At 43.2% G+C, this 20,837-nt stretch overlaps 1 protein-coding gene across 1 annotated transcript in view; it reads left to right on the top strand.

The window, feature by feature from the left end:
* scube3 (signal peptide, CUB domain, EGF-like 3) overlaps positions 1 to 20,837 on the top strand; it is a 403,547-nt gene that overhangs the window by 346,364 nt on the left and 36,346 nt on the right. The window lies entirely within an intron of this gene.

Raw genomic sequence — 20,837 nt, 5'->3', positions numbered from 1 at the left:
CGGATGACCCATCTCGGCCTCCTCCAGAGATCCCCAGCATCACAGATGCCAGTATTCAGCCAATCTGATTCACTCCAAGTGATATCAAGAAATGGCTGTAGGCACTGGATTGTGCAAAAGCTATGGGCCCTGACAATATTCCAGCAATAGCACTGAAGACATGTACTCCAGAACTTGCAGCATTCCTAGCCAAGCTATTCCAGTACAGCTACAACACTGGCATCTACCCAGCAATGTGGAAAATTGCCCCAGGATGTCCTGTACACAAAAAGCAGGACAAATCCTACCTGGCCAATTACCGCCCCATCAGTCTACTCTCAATCATCAGTAAAGAAATGGAAGGGGCCATCAACAGTGCTATCAAGTGGCACTTGCTTAGCAACAACCTACTCACTGATGTCCAGTTTGAGTTGTACTAGGGCCACTCAGCTCCTGATCTCATTATAGTCTTGGTTCAAACATGGACAAAAGAGCTGAACTCTTGAGGTGAGGTGAGAGTGACTACCCTTGATATCAAGGCCACATTTGACAGAGTGTGGCATCAAGGAGCCCTAGCAAAACTGGAATCAATCGGAATCAGAGGAAAAACTCTCCGCTGGTTAGCACAGAGGAAGATGGTTGTGGTTGTTGGACATCAGTCATCTCAGCCCAAGGACATCACTGCAGAGTTCCTCAGGGTAGTGTCCTTGGCCCAACCACCTTCAGCTGCTTCATCAATGACCTTCCTTCCATCATAAGGTCAGAAGTGGGGGTGTTCACTGATGATGGCACAATGTTCAACAACATTCGTGACTCCACAGATGCTGAAGTTCAAATGCAGCAAGACCTGGACAATATCCAGGCTTAGGCTGACAAGTGGCAAGTAACATTCATGCTACACAAGTGCTAGGCAATGACCGTCTCCAACAAGAGAGAACCTAATCATCGCCCCTTGACGTTCAATGGCATTACCATCACTGAATCCCCTGCTATCAACATCCTGGGGACTACCCTTGACCAGAAACTGAGCTGCACTAGCCATGTAAATACTGTAGCTACAAGAGCAGGTCTGGGGTTAAGAATCCTGTGACATGTAACTCACCTCCTGAGTCCCTAAAGCCTGTCCACAATCTACAAGGCAAAACTCAGGAATGTGATGGAACACTCTCCACTTGCCTGGATGAGTGCAGCTCCTACAACACTCAAGAAGCTTGACACCATCCAGGACAAAGCAGCCCGCTTGATTGGCACCACATCCAGAAACATTTACTCCCTCCAGCACCGACATACAGTGGCACCAGTGTGTACCATCTACAAGATACACTGCTGGAATTCACCAAGGCTCCTTAGACAGCACCTTCCAAACCCATGACCACTACCATCTAGAAGGACGAGGGCAGCAGACACATTGGAACACCACCATCTGTGAGTTCCCCTCCAAGTCACTCACCATCCTGACTTGGAAATTTATCGCCATTCCTTCACTGTCACTGGATCAAAATCCTGGAACTCCTTCCCTAACAGCACTGTGGGTGTACCTAAACCACATAGACTGCAGTGGTTCAAGAAGGCAGCTCACCACCACCTTCTCAAGGGTAACAAGGGACGGGCAATAAATGCTGACCCAGCCAGCAAAGCTCACACATTCCGAGAATGAATTTTTAAAAAGGCAGATTGTTAACACCATGCCATTGTATCTCTCTACAAGGTGGATTGTCCATGAAAGAACACCTGCCCCTCGACTGTGTAAGATTCGGAGGTATCAGCTGAGCCATATTAGCGCTTTAAGCACATCAAGGCTGTGTAACAGAACACCTCCTGTGCACCAATCACTTGATGTTTTTGTCTCACCATCCCCCCACCCCCCTCAACAATTTTCACTTGTCACCCATCATTCTGCAACAGGAAAAGTTGGACAGATTTACTTACCCCTGATAGCGACACCCTTGAACCTGAGAGAGATGCATGACAGTGACCTGGATGACTCAGCCACTGTTCATTTTGGGGTTCTTAGCCCGTTTGAGAAAATGCCTGGTTTTCCCTCAGCACTTCCTGATGATACACAGACACATATGAGGAGAGGCTGGGTTGACTAGGCCTCTATTCACTGAAGCTTAGAAGCATGAAAGGGGATCGCAAATTTTGTCAGGGCTGGACAGACTGGATGCAGAGATGATGTTTCCTCTGGCTGGGGGTTCTAGAATGAGGGCTCACAGCCACAGGATATGGGGTAGGCCATTTAGGACTGAGATGAAGAGAAACCTCGTCACTCAGAGGGTGCTGAGCCTTTGGAATTCCTTACCACAGAAGGTAGTGGAGGCCAAGTCACTAAATATATTTAAGAGGGAAATAGATTTCTAGACTCTAAAGTCATCAAAAGGTATGGGGAGAGAGCAGGAGTATCGAGTTGAGATAGAGAATCAGTCATGATCATATTGAATGGCGGAGCAGGCTCGAAGGGCTGCTCCTATTTTCTATGTTTCTTATGTTTCTATGCTCTTATGGGTCTGACATACCGAAGGTGCAAGTTTGCAATGAACCCTGTCACTCAGAGCACTGATGTAGCAGGCCACCCCACTACCTCCATTATAATTCTGAAAGGACAATAAAACAGTGGACAAAGATAGTGATAGAAGCAGGTTCATTAGTATCTTTCGAAAGGAATTAAATATTTATTTGGAATGGAAATATTTGCAGAGTATGAGGAAAGAGCAGGAGAATAGTACTGACTAGATATTTCTTTCAAAGAGACAACAGAGATGTGTGGACCTATTGACCTCCTTCTGTGCTATATGATTCTATGATAGTCCTTTGAGCCTGATTCAAGTTCATGAACAGTTAGCCAATGCAGCTTACACTGACATCAATTTTTTAGCACTCGTCATGAGATGTTTTTGTTCCATATATAATCCTATACTGTTCTATTGCTGTTCAGAAATGTATTTTCCACTGAATTTTTGGCTGTTTCAAAGCTGGAGGAATATGAAAGCATGCTGCATTGCATTAACCGACTTGCGGTGGGCAGCATCCACTGTTCTTTAAAGTTTGGCTTGATAGGTGGGTGACAGTTGCCATGTTTATTGCTCCTCTGAGTCCCCTGAGGATATTAAGAGTTTTGTCAAAGTGTGGGGGTCACATGTCAACATGATAGGCTAGCAGATTCCCTTTCCTGCAGGGCATCAACAAAACTGATGGGCTTTAACAACAATCTGGCTGTCGTCACTGGCATTTCCTGGTACCAGCATTCTTGCTTATTCTCAGTGTTTGTAGTTCTTGCTTTTTTTGTCTACTTGCTGTTTGTATAAACTTGAGCTCCACACACAGTGCAAGAGGCCATGTAGCCCAAGTTCATAGAACTTGATATGTTATCATGCCACTCCATTTCACAATCCTTGCAATCCAGCTAACATAACACGTGTTATGAGAACCACCTGAGCATCCTTTGAAACCCTAGTCACCCTTTTAAAGCAAAAGTGCAGTTTCTTTTCTGCAGCTTAATTTAGAGAAACGATAAGTTTGCATTTTTCAGTTTAATCAGTGTGCTAAAGTATTTCAGATTGTGCTACCAGAGTGAAAGGCTCCATTGTTCTTCTATTTTGTTATATGTTGTGCTGATCACTTTAAAATGAAAGACCCGAGCTCAGCACTTCAATTTCAAAATTGTTTTGAAAATAACTGGAATTTATATTGACCTTGAGCTTGGCATACATGTGGAATGTTCAGGCTGCTTTTGTTACAAGTGCTTAGAATGCCTCACAGTGACCATGTTACTAAAATGTCGATACTCACTTCAAGATGGCTACCATGTTGTCCAAATAGCTGCATGAAAGGCTTTCTCGTATAGAACGGAAGAAAACGTTCTGTAGGTTTGATTACATTCAATCTTAACTGGACAAATTGTAATGAGTAACAGAGTAGAAAATGTACTTTAGAAGTCCTGGCAATGAATTAGTTCTGACTAGACCCCAGCAGACCAATATTTCACATATTGGAGCCAAAGTCTCTATCTTTCTCCTTATTTATGCTTCTAATACGTCAATAAATAAATAAAAAATGTTGCCAGTAATATCTGATAACTGTTTCTGAGCTTGTGGCTTTAAGATTAAAATGCTTGTTTAGTGTTGCCACTTCAAAAGATGAGTTGAAATGCAGTTTGAGACTTGTAGGGGGAAGGTTCTCATCACTGGCTGCTAAAATGCTTCACAACAAGCAGTGTTGTGTTTCTGCACTAGCTGTCAGATAAGAAGAGGGTTTCTGAAAATGCTGCCATGTGGAATTTGAACAAGGATCAAAATACATATTAACCACAGCAATGCACTTTAAAGCAACAGGAGCCTTTTGATGACTGACGAAATTAAATCTGATATTCATACAAAACCCCTTGTCGTGTACATCAGATTAGCCACAACATTCCCAACTTATAACCCTTTAAGGACTAAAGGTCGTGTATTTTCTGAGAAATTCATTGTTCATTGTTAACTTTAAAAGAAAATAAGGTTGAATATTATAGAACTGATCTAAGACCGATCTAAAACTGATCTAAGAAAACCAAATCCAGACATATTATTCACATAAAAGACTTTCCAGCTCATCCCCTTAATAATATTAGTGCCATAATCCTTGGCTCAAAATGTGTTGTGCAACATGTAATTCAAGTGATTAAATTTACACAGTGAGTTGTTGGAGCATAAGAATGTTTCGCAACGCAGACTAGTTGAGCCAGCAACCATCACAACTTACACCATATAGAAGCAGCAGGGTAGTTTGAGTTTCTGTAACAGAGCCCACATAGCTGTAATGGGCCAAATGGCCTCCTTTTGCACTGCAACCTTCTATTCTAATTCCACTGTATTCTTCACAGGCCCGCCCCCTCTATTACAAATGCACAGAATATAAATGGATAAAAGTGCTGCTTGGTGGAGATTAAATCATACAGACCATGGTGGTCGTGAGTTCCAACCCCTGTGCTGAGTTAGCTTATATCGAATGAGACAGTCAGCTGCCACAACTGGCCTCAGTGCCAATTGCCAGAGCTTGGGAGGGACAGTTAAGTCTAGGTCCCAGCTCCTAATCACTCCTGGCTGGGGTCCATCGTCCATATAAGGCCTTAGAGATTAGAAAGTGTCTCCAGCGCCCAGTTGTCCTTCTCACTAACTAGCAATAATTCATGAATTTTCCATTGCTTGTGTCAGTGAGAGAACTTCCAGTCATGTATTGTACTCACCATTCACCTGCTTACCAGTCGACTTGGCACAGTGCAGTCTTGGGAAGTCAATGGCTTCAAATTACAAGGTACAGAGAGATTGCTAGTTTAAATTGAGCTTGATGGCCCATTGGAATTGGCTCATACTCGCGTGTTCTTTATTTTTCTAACAGTGCAGAAGCTGTATTGATTGTATCAGACAACTCATATCAGTCTCATATTGTTCTGTGCGTTTTGCCTAGCGCAGAATAAAAAGCAGCTTGCGATTCCTACTAACCTTCGTCTGGCCCAGTATTAATTCGGAGAGATTGAAGTGATACATGTGCTGAAGGTACAGAAACTCAGTCGAGGCAACATGGGAATCCCACAACTGCAAAAATAGATATTGGGCAGCAGGAGCCAACCTCCATTTAAAAAGTAGGCACTCAGACTGTATCAGAAAGCAACTCACACCACTGTACCTGCAGTGGTATCACAGTAATCCTGAATTTATAACACCCACCAGTCACAGGAGCATTCGGCACACCAGCATGAAAGTTACAAGCTGAAGGGAGTGTTAGTGAAAAATGGGACAGCTCTCCCAGCAGAACATGCAACCTTCACAGGTGGCAATAAGCAGTGACTGTGTAAAACACAGAGGATAGGCATGTAGATTTCTATTAAGCACAGCAAGGCTATTAAGATTTCCAAATCCTGGAGTTAAGACATTGATCAGCAAGAACCTATTGAATGGTGGAACAAGCTTGAGGGGCTGAATGCCCTACTCCAATTTCTGTGTGTGGGCCTTTGGGATCCTGGATGGTTTGGAAGTGAGCTAGACAATGTCAGTTGTTTTTTTCTTTGACCCCTGTAGTGAAATTCCTCACCTCTGCCTTGTACAGCCAGCCAGTCCGGCTGAAAGCCGTTAAAACTCACCCAACCAAGATAAGCAAACTAAAAAATATTATTCCCAATGAAACAAACCAATTGAGTTACCTAGTCACCTGTGAAAGTGTTCCCTCTCTGCATGTAGAATGGTTGGGTTGCAGAATGCTCCAAGGCTGGGTTCTGATTATATCACACACAGTAAGAGTGAAACTCTCTCAAGACTGAGAACCCAGTTAGTGTACCATTTTCCCCAACACAATTCTTACTCTTTAATAAAATGCTGTGGGGTGGATGATTCAAATCCTGTACCAGCCATTACAACAGTCTTCAGAAGACAAGGTCAGCTTCAATCACACGACAAGAGTGGCATAGAAAAATAATTGTGACAGAAATCCTTGGCTATAACTTATTGTTGGAAAGGGCCAGGGACACAGGAAAGTAATTAATTGACTTACATTGAAGGGAATCTTTAGAGTTCAGTGGATTAGAGACTGAAAAAAAACTATTGGATAGGGTTAATATACTGGGCACGTTGTAATTTAAGAACACCTTTAATCCAGTTTCCCACAAGGTGTTAACAGACTGAAGTGGCAATGACTAATGGGGGATCTGCTTTAGGAATGCTGACTGAATTTCTGGCTTAAACTTTTCACTCTCCTGAACAGTTCCACATTGCTGAAAAAGCTAATTTACGGTTAGTATGTTAAAAGCATATAACTATTTTTTTATACCGCAGACAGCCTATGGTACAGTGGAAACATTTTCTTATGCCCAGGAAAAGGTTTTTCTTTGAGATTCAGCAGTTGCTATAGCAGATACTGTAACCAGGACTTTAGACGTCAAAGACTATTTTTATAACCATAATAAGAGACATCCTGTAGTGGCAAGGACTACTTTACAAATGTCTGTACAGCCGTGTAATCATCGAACCTACAAAAACCTTGTTATAATTCCAGAGTTATGTCATATGCCTGCAACTATAAGAATGCAATTACTGTTTTAGTCAAGGAATTACAATGAATTGCTGTAAAAAGGTATGATGGACTTCATAATTAAAGTCTTAAGTTACTTGATAATAGTTACAAGATAGGGAATACCTCAGGACATATATAGTATAAATTTTAAATAAAAATATTTGTCCGCTTCCAAAATTTCTTTTCATCAGAGAATATGCTCCCACAATGCTTTTTGATTGACTTCACCCCCAGATCAATTAATCTGTGAGAGTTCATCCTCACACAAATAATCTGAGAATTTACCCCCATATTGTTAATTAATCGATCTGGTAGTGACTTTAATTTGCTTACTATAAAGACTACTCTATGGCTTTGAGTTAGGTTTTGGAAGTAGAGGGACATTTGATTTAACACAACACTAATTGGGACATTGATTCTTCCTTATGCATTTTTCTGCTTACTTTTTTTTTGAGGGTGCCCATGGTGGGAGGCAATATGTTTTAATCCATTTTAGATGGAGCAGGATTGCCCTGCTTTATTGAGATGGGCCATGGTCATTTAAAATGTTGTGAGGCACGGATAATGTAGATGTAAGAAAGTTGACTTCAACTCTGAGTGCAGAATTCACATGCCTACAATTGAAATTAGAGATTAGAAGAAAACTTTATTTCATCACCAACAATTTACATTTCTGTTGTTTTCCTTGTGTACAGAGAAACATGTCACAATGCTTCACTGGATGTCTAAGAGTGGAGATCAAGTAGTTGGAGAAAGGAGCAATAGAAATTGTAGAGTGCAAGTGCCATCAAATAGAAGGTTTTATGGGAGGCTTTAAAAGCAGCGAAGAAAGTGACACTGTAGTGATGCTGCATTTGCAAGGTTCAGTGAGTGGGCCATTGATGGAATGGAGGGAATCAGGAATGAGGAGCAAGACAGTGTTTGAAGGGCATACAGTATGTAGAGGAATATAGTGCTTGTGGGAGGGTGTGGAACAAGGCCACAAGAGGATTTAAAGAGGATGAAGAGCTTGGGGCATGAAGTGAGTGCAGTATATGAGGGTAAGCCTAAGTGCAGGACATGACATTTTGGTTGAGTTATTGACTGCAGAGAATTAAAGCATGGAGGCTAGCAACAAAAGCATTGGGATCATTGACTCCCAAGGCGATAACAACATGGGTTAGGCTTTTGGCAGTTGTGGGTGGGAGTGCGAAAGCAGTAGCAGAGACAGGTGGTGTTTTGGAGGTGAAAGAACATTTTCCTGATTACAATATGGAAGAATACTGAGTTTGGAGTCTGGTAGTATGCCAAGGCTCCACATTTCTGGCCTTAGTCAGAAGTGGTAGTTTGGGGGTGGGAGGCAAGGGTGGGGTAGTGGACACGTGGTGGGGTAGACTCAGTTGGATTCTGCTTCTCTGTTCTTATTGCCATTGTGAATAACCTTGCACTTGACCACGTTATAGTCCACCTAATATCTTGTTGCCGACTCGCTTAACCTGTCTATATCTTTTTGCAGTCTCTATATGTAGGTTTTTAAGGGAACTGACAAAATGGTTTCAGATTTGTCAGCGTTTAGCTAAAGGATAGTTTTACTCACCCAGACCAGGGGTGGATTTACAATGAAACACACCGGGCCATGGTGCAGGGACCCCAAACAACAGGGGGGCCCCAAAATGATGAGTGAGCGCCGAACTGTTGGAAGTGCCATCTTACAGCTGAAGCGTTAAACTTACTGCTCGGCCATATACAAAAATCTCCTGGCGGTTTCCCCACTCTGTTCACTGGAGACATTGGGGGGGATGTTCCCTTCTCTCGAGAGCTCTACATGTCCTCAGCCGCCGGATCCACAGCAACAGCATGGGGACTGACTGAACCACACAGGGAAAACTCGACACTCGGCAGATTGGGGGCAACCGGCCGGGAAATCCTTTCTTTAAGTGTGAATGCTGAATTGGAAAAGCTTTGCCCGCACACACGCACACGCACACACACACACACACACACACACGCACAAGGGGACATACACACACATACACACCTGATACTTGTCGGTGGGGGCAGGAGGCTGGGATCCAGAGTGTCTAGAACTGGAAGCTGCAATAAATGAGCAGCCTCTCACTCACCACTGCTGGCCTCACTGTCATGCCGGGCGCCACATTTAAATTGCAGCCACATGCACCTCTGCTAGTGCTTCCAGCCCAAAACTGCTGCAAAGAAGACATGGCCCTGAAAGACAAGAGGACTGCAGGCCCCTGGTTTAGTGACGCGTCCCTTGAGTTCCTTTTGAATGCCATGATGTCCTCTACTGCCACTCTGGCCATAGGAGGGGCAGCAACATTACCACTCTATCTTGGTAAGTGATGGCAATGCTGGTCAGTGCTAATGCTGCACGGAAGAGGTTGGTCGTCCAGTGCAGAAAGAGGGTGAATGATCCCATCCGTGCCCCCTGGATAAGGCAACCACCTCATCGCTCTGAGCTCACACACTCACAAGCCCATCACACTTCACTGGAATCTCACTCACTGCCAGCTCAAGGGACATCACCACTCACTCTCTCACCCACACCCTCACATCTCCATCTGGCCTCATCTCCTCTGGAGACTGTCTGCTCAGCCCTCACCATCTTGAGGCCACTTGCACAGATCAACATGTGCCCCTTACAGACCCTGGAATACCTCCCTTCCCCAGTACACCCCTCACCCTGCAGCTTCTTCCCTTGCCTGAGGCCACTTCTCCCCCTTCCCCAAGCAAGCCTTAGCTCTGCAGCTATTGAAAAACCACCCCTGCCTTATGGTTGGTCTGGTAGGTAGAGACCTGGCGTGAGCCCCCCTAAAAGTGATGTGGTGCTGTCTGCGAAGCCTGTTGCTGATGACTACTAGTGCTGCCTGAAGCAAGGTAGATAAACAAACCTTGAAGTCCCGAGTGAAGTGCAGCTCGCCAGGTGCACGCCGCTTATGTACAGTTGTGAAACACATTGACGCAGTGCCCGGATGTGGGAGGATAATTCTGGTGGGATAGGTTTATAATGATATGCAGATGTATTACAATGAAATTCCCAAAGTCCGATGGCAGGAAATATGGCCCGCCATTGATGGGCAGAGCAGACAATCGCAAACTGGCTTCACAACGTCGTGAAACCGATTTTTGGCCTTCTTGCCATATTGTCTGCTCACGCCGCCAAACATGCCCGACGCCAGCAGGCACAATAAATTCTGTCCATCACAATCCCTATGTACATTAACCCTTTATATACACAGATTTACATTTCTCCTCATCTCAGTCTGATCCCTCTGAGCATCTACCTGGACAAAGCCCTCAAATAATTTTGTATGTTCAATGAGATCACCTCTCATTCTTCTGAACTCCAAAGGGTAAAGGCCCAATTTACTGAACCTGTCATTATAGGACAACCGTCTCAGCCGAGGAACCAACCTAATGAACATTCGTTGTACCGCCTCCGCTTCCTTAAATAACAAGACCGAAACTGTGCACGGTACTCCAGGTGTGGTCTCACCAAAGCCCTATACAACTGTACCAAGACTTCTTTATTCTTGTATTCCAACCCACTTTCAATAAAGATTAATATGCCATTTGCCTTCTTAATTGCTTCCTGTACCTGCATACTGACTTTGTGTTCCTTGTACGAATACAAGGTCTCCCTGATCTTCAACATTTAGAAGTTCGACCCTTTTAAAAAATATTCTGCTTCTCTGTCCTCACTGCCATAGTGAATAACTTCACACTTACCCACATTATACTCCACCTGCCGTCTTGTTGCCCTTTCATTTAACCTCTCCATATTTTCTTTGCAGCCTCTTTGTAAAGCGTTTAGAACTTGCATTCCCATCTAGCTTTGAATTGCCGACAAACTTAGATACATTATTCTTTGCCGTCCTCATATATAATTGCAGCAATTTTACACCAACCCCTTGCAATAAAGGCTAATATACTATTTGCCTTCTTCATTGTTTACTTTATCTGTATTTTAACTTGCTGTGATTTGTGTACAAGAACATCCAAATCCCTCTGAGTATCAACATTTACTCCTCGCCTTTCACAAAAAATTCTGTTTTTCCATTCTTCCTACCAACGTGGATGATATCAGTCTTCCCTTGTTGCATTCCATCTGCCATCTAGTTGTCTATATCCCTTTGTAGTGTGTTCATTCACAGCTTACCTAACTTTATATCATCAGCAAACTTGGATATATTACACTCAATCCCCTCATCTAAGTCACTGATACAGGTTGTAAATAGCTGAGACACTGATCTTGTCCATTAACCAATTCCTCACTCAATGCTAATATATTACCTTCTATTCCATAAGCCCTAGTCTTGTATAACAACATCTTGTGTAACACCTTATTGAATGGCTTCTGAAAATCCAAATACATCCATTGGTTCTGCCTTATCTAGCCTGCTAGCTACTTCCTCAAAAACCTCTTACAGATTTGTCAAACACGATTTCCTTTTTAGAAAACCACATGGACTCTGCATGATTATAATGATTTTCTAAGTGCCGTGTTACTAGGTTCTTAAGAATAGATTCTAACATTTTCTCTACTACTGTTGTCAGGCTATCTGGCCAATAGATCCCTGTTTACCTTTTTCCTCCTTCCTTAACAATGGGCTTACATTTGCTGCCTTCTAATTCATGGGGATTGTCCTAAAATCTAGGGAATTCTGGAAGATCAAAACTAATACATCCACTTTCTTAACAGCCTCCTCTCTTAAAACCCTGGCCTGCTAGCTCATTGTCACATTAATTTTTCCAATACTTTTTCTTTACCTAATATTAATTTTCCCATCCTCCCTATAGTCTTTGTTGTCATCCGCACTGGTAGCAAGTACTTCGTCCCTGTTGGACAATGGCAAAGGCTGAGCCTTCTCCGCCACTGCATCTGTGATCCCCTAACCTGCCTAAGTCTTCATGACACTCTCCTGTTCCCAACCACTAACCAAACCTAAACCATTTCTTAACCTAAGGGGAGTTACTATTTCCCGGGTCAAAATGTCCAGATAACTCTCTCACACCTGATGCATCACAATGTCTGCATCTCAGACTCTAGCTAAGTAACTCTGAGCTGAAGTTCCTCATGTTGCAGGCTACCTGGGATCACATTATTCTCCATTAATACCCTCATCCTGCAGATGCAGCACACCTCATATCTCTATCTAACTATGTTTTATATGTTTAATCAGTTAAATTTTTATGTAATTATTTCACTTGGCTTGTTGTCACAGATAGAATGTGTGTGCTCTCTCGTACCACCCATGATCATTATGTTTTGTGTGAAAAGAGGTGTGCCTTTTCTGACCCTGTTTGTTTGTGTATCCCAATTAAATAATTCAGCAGCAAGCTGTTGTGAGTTAAAAATAAGGAAGGATATTTATTCTCACACTTATCCCAAATTAAATGCAAAAATGCAACATCAGACATACTCTTTCCGACACACATGCACACACTCAAAGATTAGATACAGATAAAATCATGCACTTTTACAGATTACAGTTATCTGTCTCTGATTTACAATCTCCAGTCTGTCACCTGGCAGGCTTATAGTTTTTTGGATGTTTTCAATGTTTTAAAGTTGAAGGGAGGTTCTTATAAAGTGAAAGGTTCATAGCAGGTTGTGTGATTTCTTGTAGTCGAATTTCTAGGAGGTTGGATCTCAGGTGAACTTTAACTGGAACAGGTTATGTACTCTAACTGCCTAATGTCTCACAGCCTGTTAGCTTGTTTCCAAGTCTGATTCACAGACTGACTGAACTGATCGTTTGATAGCTTTGGTGGAGCTGCTTGCACTCAGCTTCTAGCTGATCTTTTGAATAAAGAAAACATGGCTGTCTTACCATGTAGCTTTTCAGAAATAAGGTGTGGTGTTCATGTTGATTCCACATACTGTGTTATAACACCTCAGAGGGTTTGAGACAGCCCATGTCTTTGTTTTAGAATGATATGGGAACACCACCACCAGGAAATTCCCCTCCAAGTCACTCACCATCCTGATTGGAAATATATCACCATTCTTTCACTGTTGCTGAGTCAAAATCCTGGAACACCCTCCCTAACAGCACTGTGGATGTACCAACACCACATGGACTGCAGTGATTCAAGAAGACAGTTCACCACCACCTTCTCAAGGGCATTTAGGGATGTGCAATAAATGCTAGCCTAGCCAGCAATGCCCACATCCCGTAAATGAATTTTAAAAATCAGATCAGATAACACACCTTTGATTGGTTTCAGGAAAGGCAATGACTTACATCAGTCTGAAATGTTCTTTGGCTCCCTCTTGAGACAGGGGAGTGAGTCTAATCCACAAATGAAGTCAGGTGACCTTGGGTGGCCATGTTTTCCAGCCTTTTGTCTAGTTTTAAAAAATATAGTTACTTTGAAGTTCATAATATGACATGCCGGTACTGGGCATGATGTTATTTTAAACTAATTAACTTAACTAAAAGGAGTACCTTCTTCCCCCCAACTAAATTCTCCACAATTTTTCAACTTTACAATGCAATATTTATGATGCGTTCTACATACATTGCAGTCTGTGCCTTAATAGTCCCTTCTACTTTTATACACCCTTTGAGCCTTACCCAACGTTACAGCTGCTCTGTCAGCTTCCAGTTCATAATAATTGCTCACTATACAGGCAATCACTTACAGCTGAGTAACTGCTAACTGCTTTAAGCCTTAAGGCCTCAAATTTCAGATGTAAAGTGCACGTTTTTACAGTGCTATGGGTGCCATTTTGAATATAAAATGGTGGCCCGCACGCTCCTGGTGCTGACTGCATTGGCTGACATGGTTTGGACAGGCTGAATGGCCCCATCTGTCCTGTAACCATTATATGATTCTGTTTTGTTAAGGGCATTAGCGTACTCCTGGACAGAGCATCTGCTGGAAAGGAGAGTAGGCAGATCGTGACATCAGTGTGTAACGTCAATCTGACACCAGCAGTGCCATCTTAGCGTTCATTGCTCTAACTAATGCCCTCCCCTAACCTCTCAGAGCTGAATAGCACCACCCTCCTCAACCCCACCCTCACCAATGTTATTTAAAAGGATCATCAACTACTTTCAGATTAGTTGCTGATTTATTTCTACTGGTACTTTCTGCAGTTGTAGAAGTGTTTTCCAGGGTTGTTGTCTACGAGATGTGTTGTGGCACATGTTGAAGGACTTTGTCCTGTCTTCAAGAATTCTGCACAGATCACTTGCTCTCAAAAATGAATGCAGTAGTTTACATTTCCCTGGGTTTACAGCATAAAAGGGAGAATGAGCAGAGGTGATGCAGAACAGGGCACACTATGGAAGAGGGAGGAGGAGGAGGGCTCTAAGCAAGAACCATGTCCACCCAGAGTGTTCATGGAGCAATTCTTCTACCTGAACCCTAATGAAGTGGAGATCTTTGACACGCTGATCCTCACTGAGGAGGTCCTCGCTGAGATCTACAATGTCATAGCAGGGCAAGAATGGCATTGCCAGTGGCTGTGAAAGTAACTGTGGCCATGAACCTTTCTGCATCTGGCTCTTTATGGACTGCAGTGGGCAATATTTGCAACATCTCCAGTTTGCCATCCTCTATCCATATTAGGGCAGTCACTGGGGCCCCAAAAGTGTTTAATACTTCTCTCGCCAGATAGAAACAGGAGCCGCTTGCATGCTGCTTTGCAAAGATTGCAAGCTTCCCCATGGCGCTGGATGTCACTGACTGCACGGATGTTGCTTTGTAGGCACCACATGTTAACTCTGAGATTTATCACAACCGAAAAGGATTCTACTGCATCAGTGTCCAGCTGGACTGTGAACATGATCAGCAAAACGTCAATGCCAAGAATCCTGGCAGCAGTCATGTTGCCTCCATTCTGCACCAGTCCATTGTATCACCAGCATTTGAGCCACCACAACAAACCTGTCAGTTGCTACCAGGTACAGGGCTACCCACTGACCACATGGTTCATGGCACAGCCACGTGCGCTTGAGTAGTAGGCATATAATATGAACATACAAATTAGGAGTAGGAGTAGGCCACTCTATAGTGAAGACAAAATATTTGTTTGATGCATCTGTCATTTCCTTATTGCCTGCTACTAATTCACCAAACTCGCTCTGTAGAGGACCAGCTTCAGTTCAGTTATTCTTTTACTTTTTTAAAACCTGCAGAAACTCTTACCATCTGTTTTTGAAAGCCATGCTTTAGACTGCACCATTTTGCCATGGGCAGCATCTGTCAGGGCTCGCTGAAAGGAAGGGGCACTACTGGAATGGCAATAGTCAGAGGACAAATGCTGTCATCCTCAAAGAGCACAGTAGGTTTGTGCTGCATGGTTGCACCACCAGTCCCCTAGGAGGCGGCTCTGAAATTCTAGAAATGTCTTGGGAAACAAATTGGTGGATAACTGCAAGCCCCCAGAGCCCTGCAATCCACAGTTACAATAGCAGCGGTCTGAGCTGTTGTGGGAGGAAGCTGAGCTTGCAATGGGAAGATGTTGGGCTCCCCTCCTGTGCCTTCCCCCTCCATTTTGACTCCCCTCCCACCTCCCAGCCTGTCTGCTGGGCCCCAGAATGGATATTTATTTCATAAACATTCAGTACCATTATATTTACAAAAAAACTGAAACTTGAAGCATGAGACATTTGGCAAACTTCCCAGATTTTTGGCATGGGAGGAAACAGTGAATAATCTCAAACTGCCTCATTTTTGAATACCCCAGGGTTGATGTTGCCTGGTGTGTCCTGTCAATAGATTCATGGGGCAGAATTCCCCCATTCCCCTCCCATTGTGGGGGGGAAATTGATAGGCGGGCACGCTTCCGATCGGCACCCCCGATCAGAGGCGCGGCGCCATTTTACGTGGGCGGGCCAATTAAGGCCCGCCCAGCGTGATATCTGCAGGGAAGCGCTATGCGCTCCCTATGCGGGTGGGGGAAATCCCTAAAATCAAGAGTTCACTTTTTTACGAGTGCGCACGAAAGAGCGCACTCATGTCCCTGAGGCTAAGTGCTGCCTCAGGGAGATCACCTCTACTTTCAACAATATTAAAAGTATAGAAAAAAAATTTCCATTACACGTCCCCTCGTGTGACAATGTCACATGAGTTGGGACATGTTCATAATTTCCATAACAACTTTATTAAAATTTTAAAAACCCTATATAAAACCTCATCCCGCTGGTGGATGAGGTTTCATGTTTTTTCTAGTTGCCACTGGGGCTCCTGGCTGCCAACCTTAAGGTTGGACGGGCAGGTCCTTTAATTGCTTATTTGATCCTGTCAATGGCCTCAATTGGCCATTGACAGGTCAGTGGGCACGCAGCTGATATGGCTGTGCCCCCGCCTTCCTGAAAATGTAAATGGGGCAGGGTGACGTCGGGAGTTCCGCCCAACGTCATCCCATGTCATTTTACGCATTGGCGAGCGGGCCTCACCCCCCACTTGCCGACGGCAAAATCCTGCATGATGTTTAATCCATTGCTGGTATGCTACTTGTTAGGAACAAATACCAGGGTTGAATAGTGCCAGGTATTACAGTATAATAGTTTAAACAGATGAATTTCAGGGGACGTTCGCAGCGCTAACCTTAGAGATTTAGTTGGGAAAAGATGGTAGACTAAGGAAACTCTTGAAGTGATCCATTATAGCTTATCGTCATTCTACCCTTTGATCTGGAAATCCTGTCAAAGCTTTACATCAATCCAAATTAAATAACAGGGGCAGACTCTCAGATACAGCCGCCTCCATTTACTTTTCAGCAGAGCTGAGGATTTTGTCAGTAAAGTGGATGGCCATTGGGTCAATCACAACATACCCTGTGTCAAGTATCTGCTTATGTTGCTGCAAGTGACAGATGTGCAACCACAGTAAAAGTAGTTTCTTCGCTTTGGTTGAATGTGTTTATATAGATAAAGCAGATGTGAGTTTTTAAGAACAGGTAGATGTTCTTTGTATAGTTCATACACTGTTATTAATTATACCAGAATCAGAGGGAAATCCATGAAAGGCTGCTACTAATTGAGTGAAATATCATAAAAGATTTACATCTAGGAATCGGAAAGCATTTGTTTTCTCAATTTTGATCTTGTAACCCAGTTAAAGCCCCCAGCTTACCAACTATGGGACGTGTTTTAGGCAGCAAAGATGGTAGTGGATTACATGAATTCTCTACAATTTTAGAATGTGATTCCATCTCTTTAAACATCATGGCCTTGATTTTTGTAATGACGGAGAACCTCTCCGTTGTTGCGAAACTGGCATAGGAGGCCAAAATCCGGAAGTTCTATCCCTGAACGTGGCACCTACCATTTTTGCAGGGGCAGGTTGGGATTTGAACATGCACGTTTCACGTACAACACAGCTGCCTCCAGTCATGTCTGATTCCCATTAGCCAGGAGTGGAAACATAACGTGCAGATTAGACCTGGTAGGAGCAAATCTAAACTTTGCTGACTCCCTCGGAGAGGTGGGATATGTCTTTGAAGAGGTAGGTACCTCTTTAAATATGGTCCCAGGACATCTTTGGGGGAGGTATTGTGTCCTTTGGGAGAGATAAGGTGTCCTTTGAGATTGTTAAAAGTGGACATGAGTATGCATAATACGTGCATAAACTCATTGGAACTGTTGAGAGCTGTCAAAAGAAACTGTCAAAATTGTCAAAAGCAACCATCAAAAGTGTCAAAAGGAACTGGCAAAAGCAATTTTCAAGCTGTCAAGGTATTTAAAACTCTACTCTTTGAAACTTTGAAAGAAACTGTGTAGAGTGTTTAAAAAAACATTGCTTGCTATTTCACTCTGTCTGTTGACATAAGCTTGAGGGCTATCCTTACTGGATTAGCCCTGCATGACTAATTTCACAACTTTCCATTATCACAGTGGGGTGCCTGCCATTTCAGTTTGATTGACAACTACAAGTGTTTATGGACTCTTTGAAATGGGACTCTGAATTCCAATATTTATACTTATAAGGGATTAAGCATGAATGAAATGTTTGTTTTTATAATGATTAGGTAGCTGAAGGAATGCAAATGTATGATTGAGTTTCTATGAATGAGTGTTCTTTTTAAAATAAAGTCTGCAATAGACACTTAAAACTTTATTTTGTTTAATCTCAGCATGGGTCCTGAGGTCTGCACCTGGTGGATACTGAGCGAGTTGGCATGGAGGGTGTCAGGGCAAAAGGTGGTAGGTGAAATGCATGGGTTGGCACTAAGTTGGCATAAGGACTGTAAAGGGCCATGGGGTGGGTAGAGGGGCATAGATTGTCATGGAGAGCATGAGGAGTCATGGGTGGGTAGAGGGCATGAGGTGGCATGGGGAGTGTGTGGAGGTGAGGGCTGGAGGACTGTTTTTTGTTTTATCGCTTTTTTCCCAATCTTGGACTAAGTGTGAGAGCCTTCCGCCCAGCCCGCTTCTGCACCAGGCAGCCTCTGCACTCATTCCGGGTCACCCATCATGACTCCCATTTTCACCTGCCCCACCGGACCGAAAATCCGACCTTCAGGGGTGCTTTCTCCCGGGCCAGGTTTGCCGAGCAGGGAATTGTCCTGACTTGGAAGCAAAAATCCAGGCCTTTATTTCCCCTCCCACTTATACCTTTCTGGGTGAGCAGCCTGAACTGAAACCTTTGGCGGTGTTGCGCTGTCACCCATCACTAGGGCGTCTGCAGAGCAAAGGTCACCTGTTTGTCATCATGGACTCACTATCAGAAATGTACCTGCTACCAGGGTCAGTCAACAGAGAATACAAGGGTCAAAGACTTGCCCGAAAGGAGTAATTTAAAATGCAGAAACCTAAGTACGTATTTTATTTATTCTCAAGATGTGGATTTTCCTGCCAAGGTCAGCAGTTATTGTCCATATCTCATTGTTCTTGACTGGTGGTGAGCCTCCTGCTTGAACAACTGCATTCTGCGTAGTGTTAGGTAGGGCATTCCAGAAACAGCAGCGATCTATGTATTGGGATTAAAAAGGTCGGAGTAGACCCGAAAGCCTAATATCCCCTACAGATACAGATTTTTAGTAAAATGTGACCTTAACAGAAATATTAATTGAGATCTTTAACTTTCAGTGATCCCTCCCTCCATCCCGTTTTGTTTGAAATGCTAAAGCATACTTTAGTTGATGTAACAGGTACCAGACTGTTGCAACGATGTTTATCACTGCCTTATAAGCAGGTTGTTTGACTGGGCATGTAGCAGGTGGGTGTGAATAAGATTGGCATCTTGTCCATGACTTCTTCAACATTTAAACTAGTGAAATGAAAACAGAATATTGGAACCAGGTCAAGCATCTCTGGGGAGAGGAAAGTATAGAGCTAATATTTCAGCACAATGACCTTTATCGTCAGAACCCAGTGGAGAGTGTGGGATCTGGAGAGAATTGCGGGGATTAGAGATGCTGTGAAAAAAGGTTTCAGTGGATACAGAATCAAACAGGAGCATTGAAACAGATGGCAATGAAGGTGAACAGGGAGAAGATGCAAACAGAAATCACATCAAGGAGAAAACATTAATCATTCCTTCCTCTTTCTATCTTGCAAATGACACGTTCTCCTGAGGCCCCTTCTGCCTTTCAAAGCAAAAGATCCCATGTCACTTCTTTGAAGAAGAGCAGGGGAGTCATCCCTGGTGTCCTAGTAAATAATTGTCCCTCAACCAACATCACTAAAAAAGATCATCTGATTATTCTTCTCATTGCTGTTCGTGGAATATACTCTGCCTACATTAAAACAGTGCCTACACTTCAAAAGAAATTAATTTGGGATATTCTAGGGTTGTGAAAGTTGCTTTATAAATGCAAGCCCTTCTTTTTCACCAATGCTGTCTGACCTAATGAGTGCTATCAGCATTTTCTGGGTTTTTTCCAGATTTCCAGCATTTGCAGTATTTAGCATTTTTATCCAATATAGTGAAGTAGAGTGGCAGAAGTGCTGTGAAAGCCATTTTGTTTAAAGAATGACATTTTTAGTTGCTGATTGAAAACCTTTAAGCAGCTGTGATGTTGGTGCTGATTAGGAAATTAGGAAATTGGCCTGGTGGATAACTGCATAATATGAATTCATACAGATAAAGAAGATTTTGAGTTCAATTTGCAGTCTGTGCTAGGGGTTGGGTGTTCGGGGGAGTGAGGGTGGGGGTGGGGGGGGGGGGGGGGTGGGGGGTTAATATTTGGGGCATAATGATATAATGATTGGCCCCTGTGTTCCTAGCTTGGGAAAAAGGCAAAACAACCAGAGCTGCTGTTCCTGGTCACTGTCCAAAGGTCTTTGCTGGAAAGTGTATGTGTGCCTGAAAAGGTATAGGTTTTGATGCTTCCAATGACTAAAAACACGAGAGGGTTTGAGGCATTTTCCAGGAGCCTGCTTCAATGGAAATAAATGGGGAAAGTGGCTGAGTTGGGACTGTTGCTTTCCTGGGGAGATAGTTGTGGTTCCTCCTGGACTCTGACTGTACTCATTTATAATGTCAGTATGGTGAAGCCTAGGTAAATCTATACCTGAGGCGAGATTCTGAAACCCACCTGGATCACGTCTTTTGTTCACCTCAATTACACAATGATGCTGGTTGTGACTGTGGCTTTGCTCTCAAAATTCACCTTCAGGTTTTTCGTTCCCGGTTCGATTACTTTTCTCTTGCAGTTAATTATGAACAATTAATAAAAATGAGGTAGTTGGATGTCATAGTGAGTAGATTTACTCAGTGGGATTTAAGGTATGTACTTTTTAAATTGCAATAATTGATTTTACTGTTGCTATCTTGCCCCTGAATGATGTATCAATAATGGTTAACATCTGCTTTCATTGGCGGTTTATGTTTATGGAATTAAATGTTCTCCTGCC

Source organism: Carcharodon carcharias, chromosome 9, assembly GCF_017639515.1.
Source record: "Carcharodon carcharias isolate sCarCar2 chromosome 9, sCarCar2.pri, whole genome shotgun sequence".
In the NCBI taxonomy this organism is placed as follows: Eukaryota; Metazoa; Chordata; class Chondrichthyes; order Lamniformes; family Lamnidae; genus Carcharodon; species Carcharodon carcharias.
This window is presented reverse-complemented; position numbering and strand designations above follow the sequence as displayed.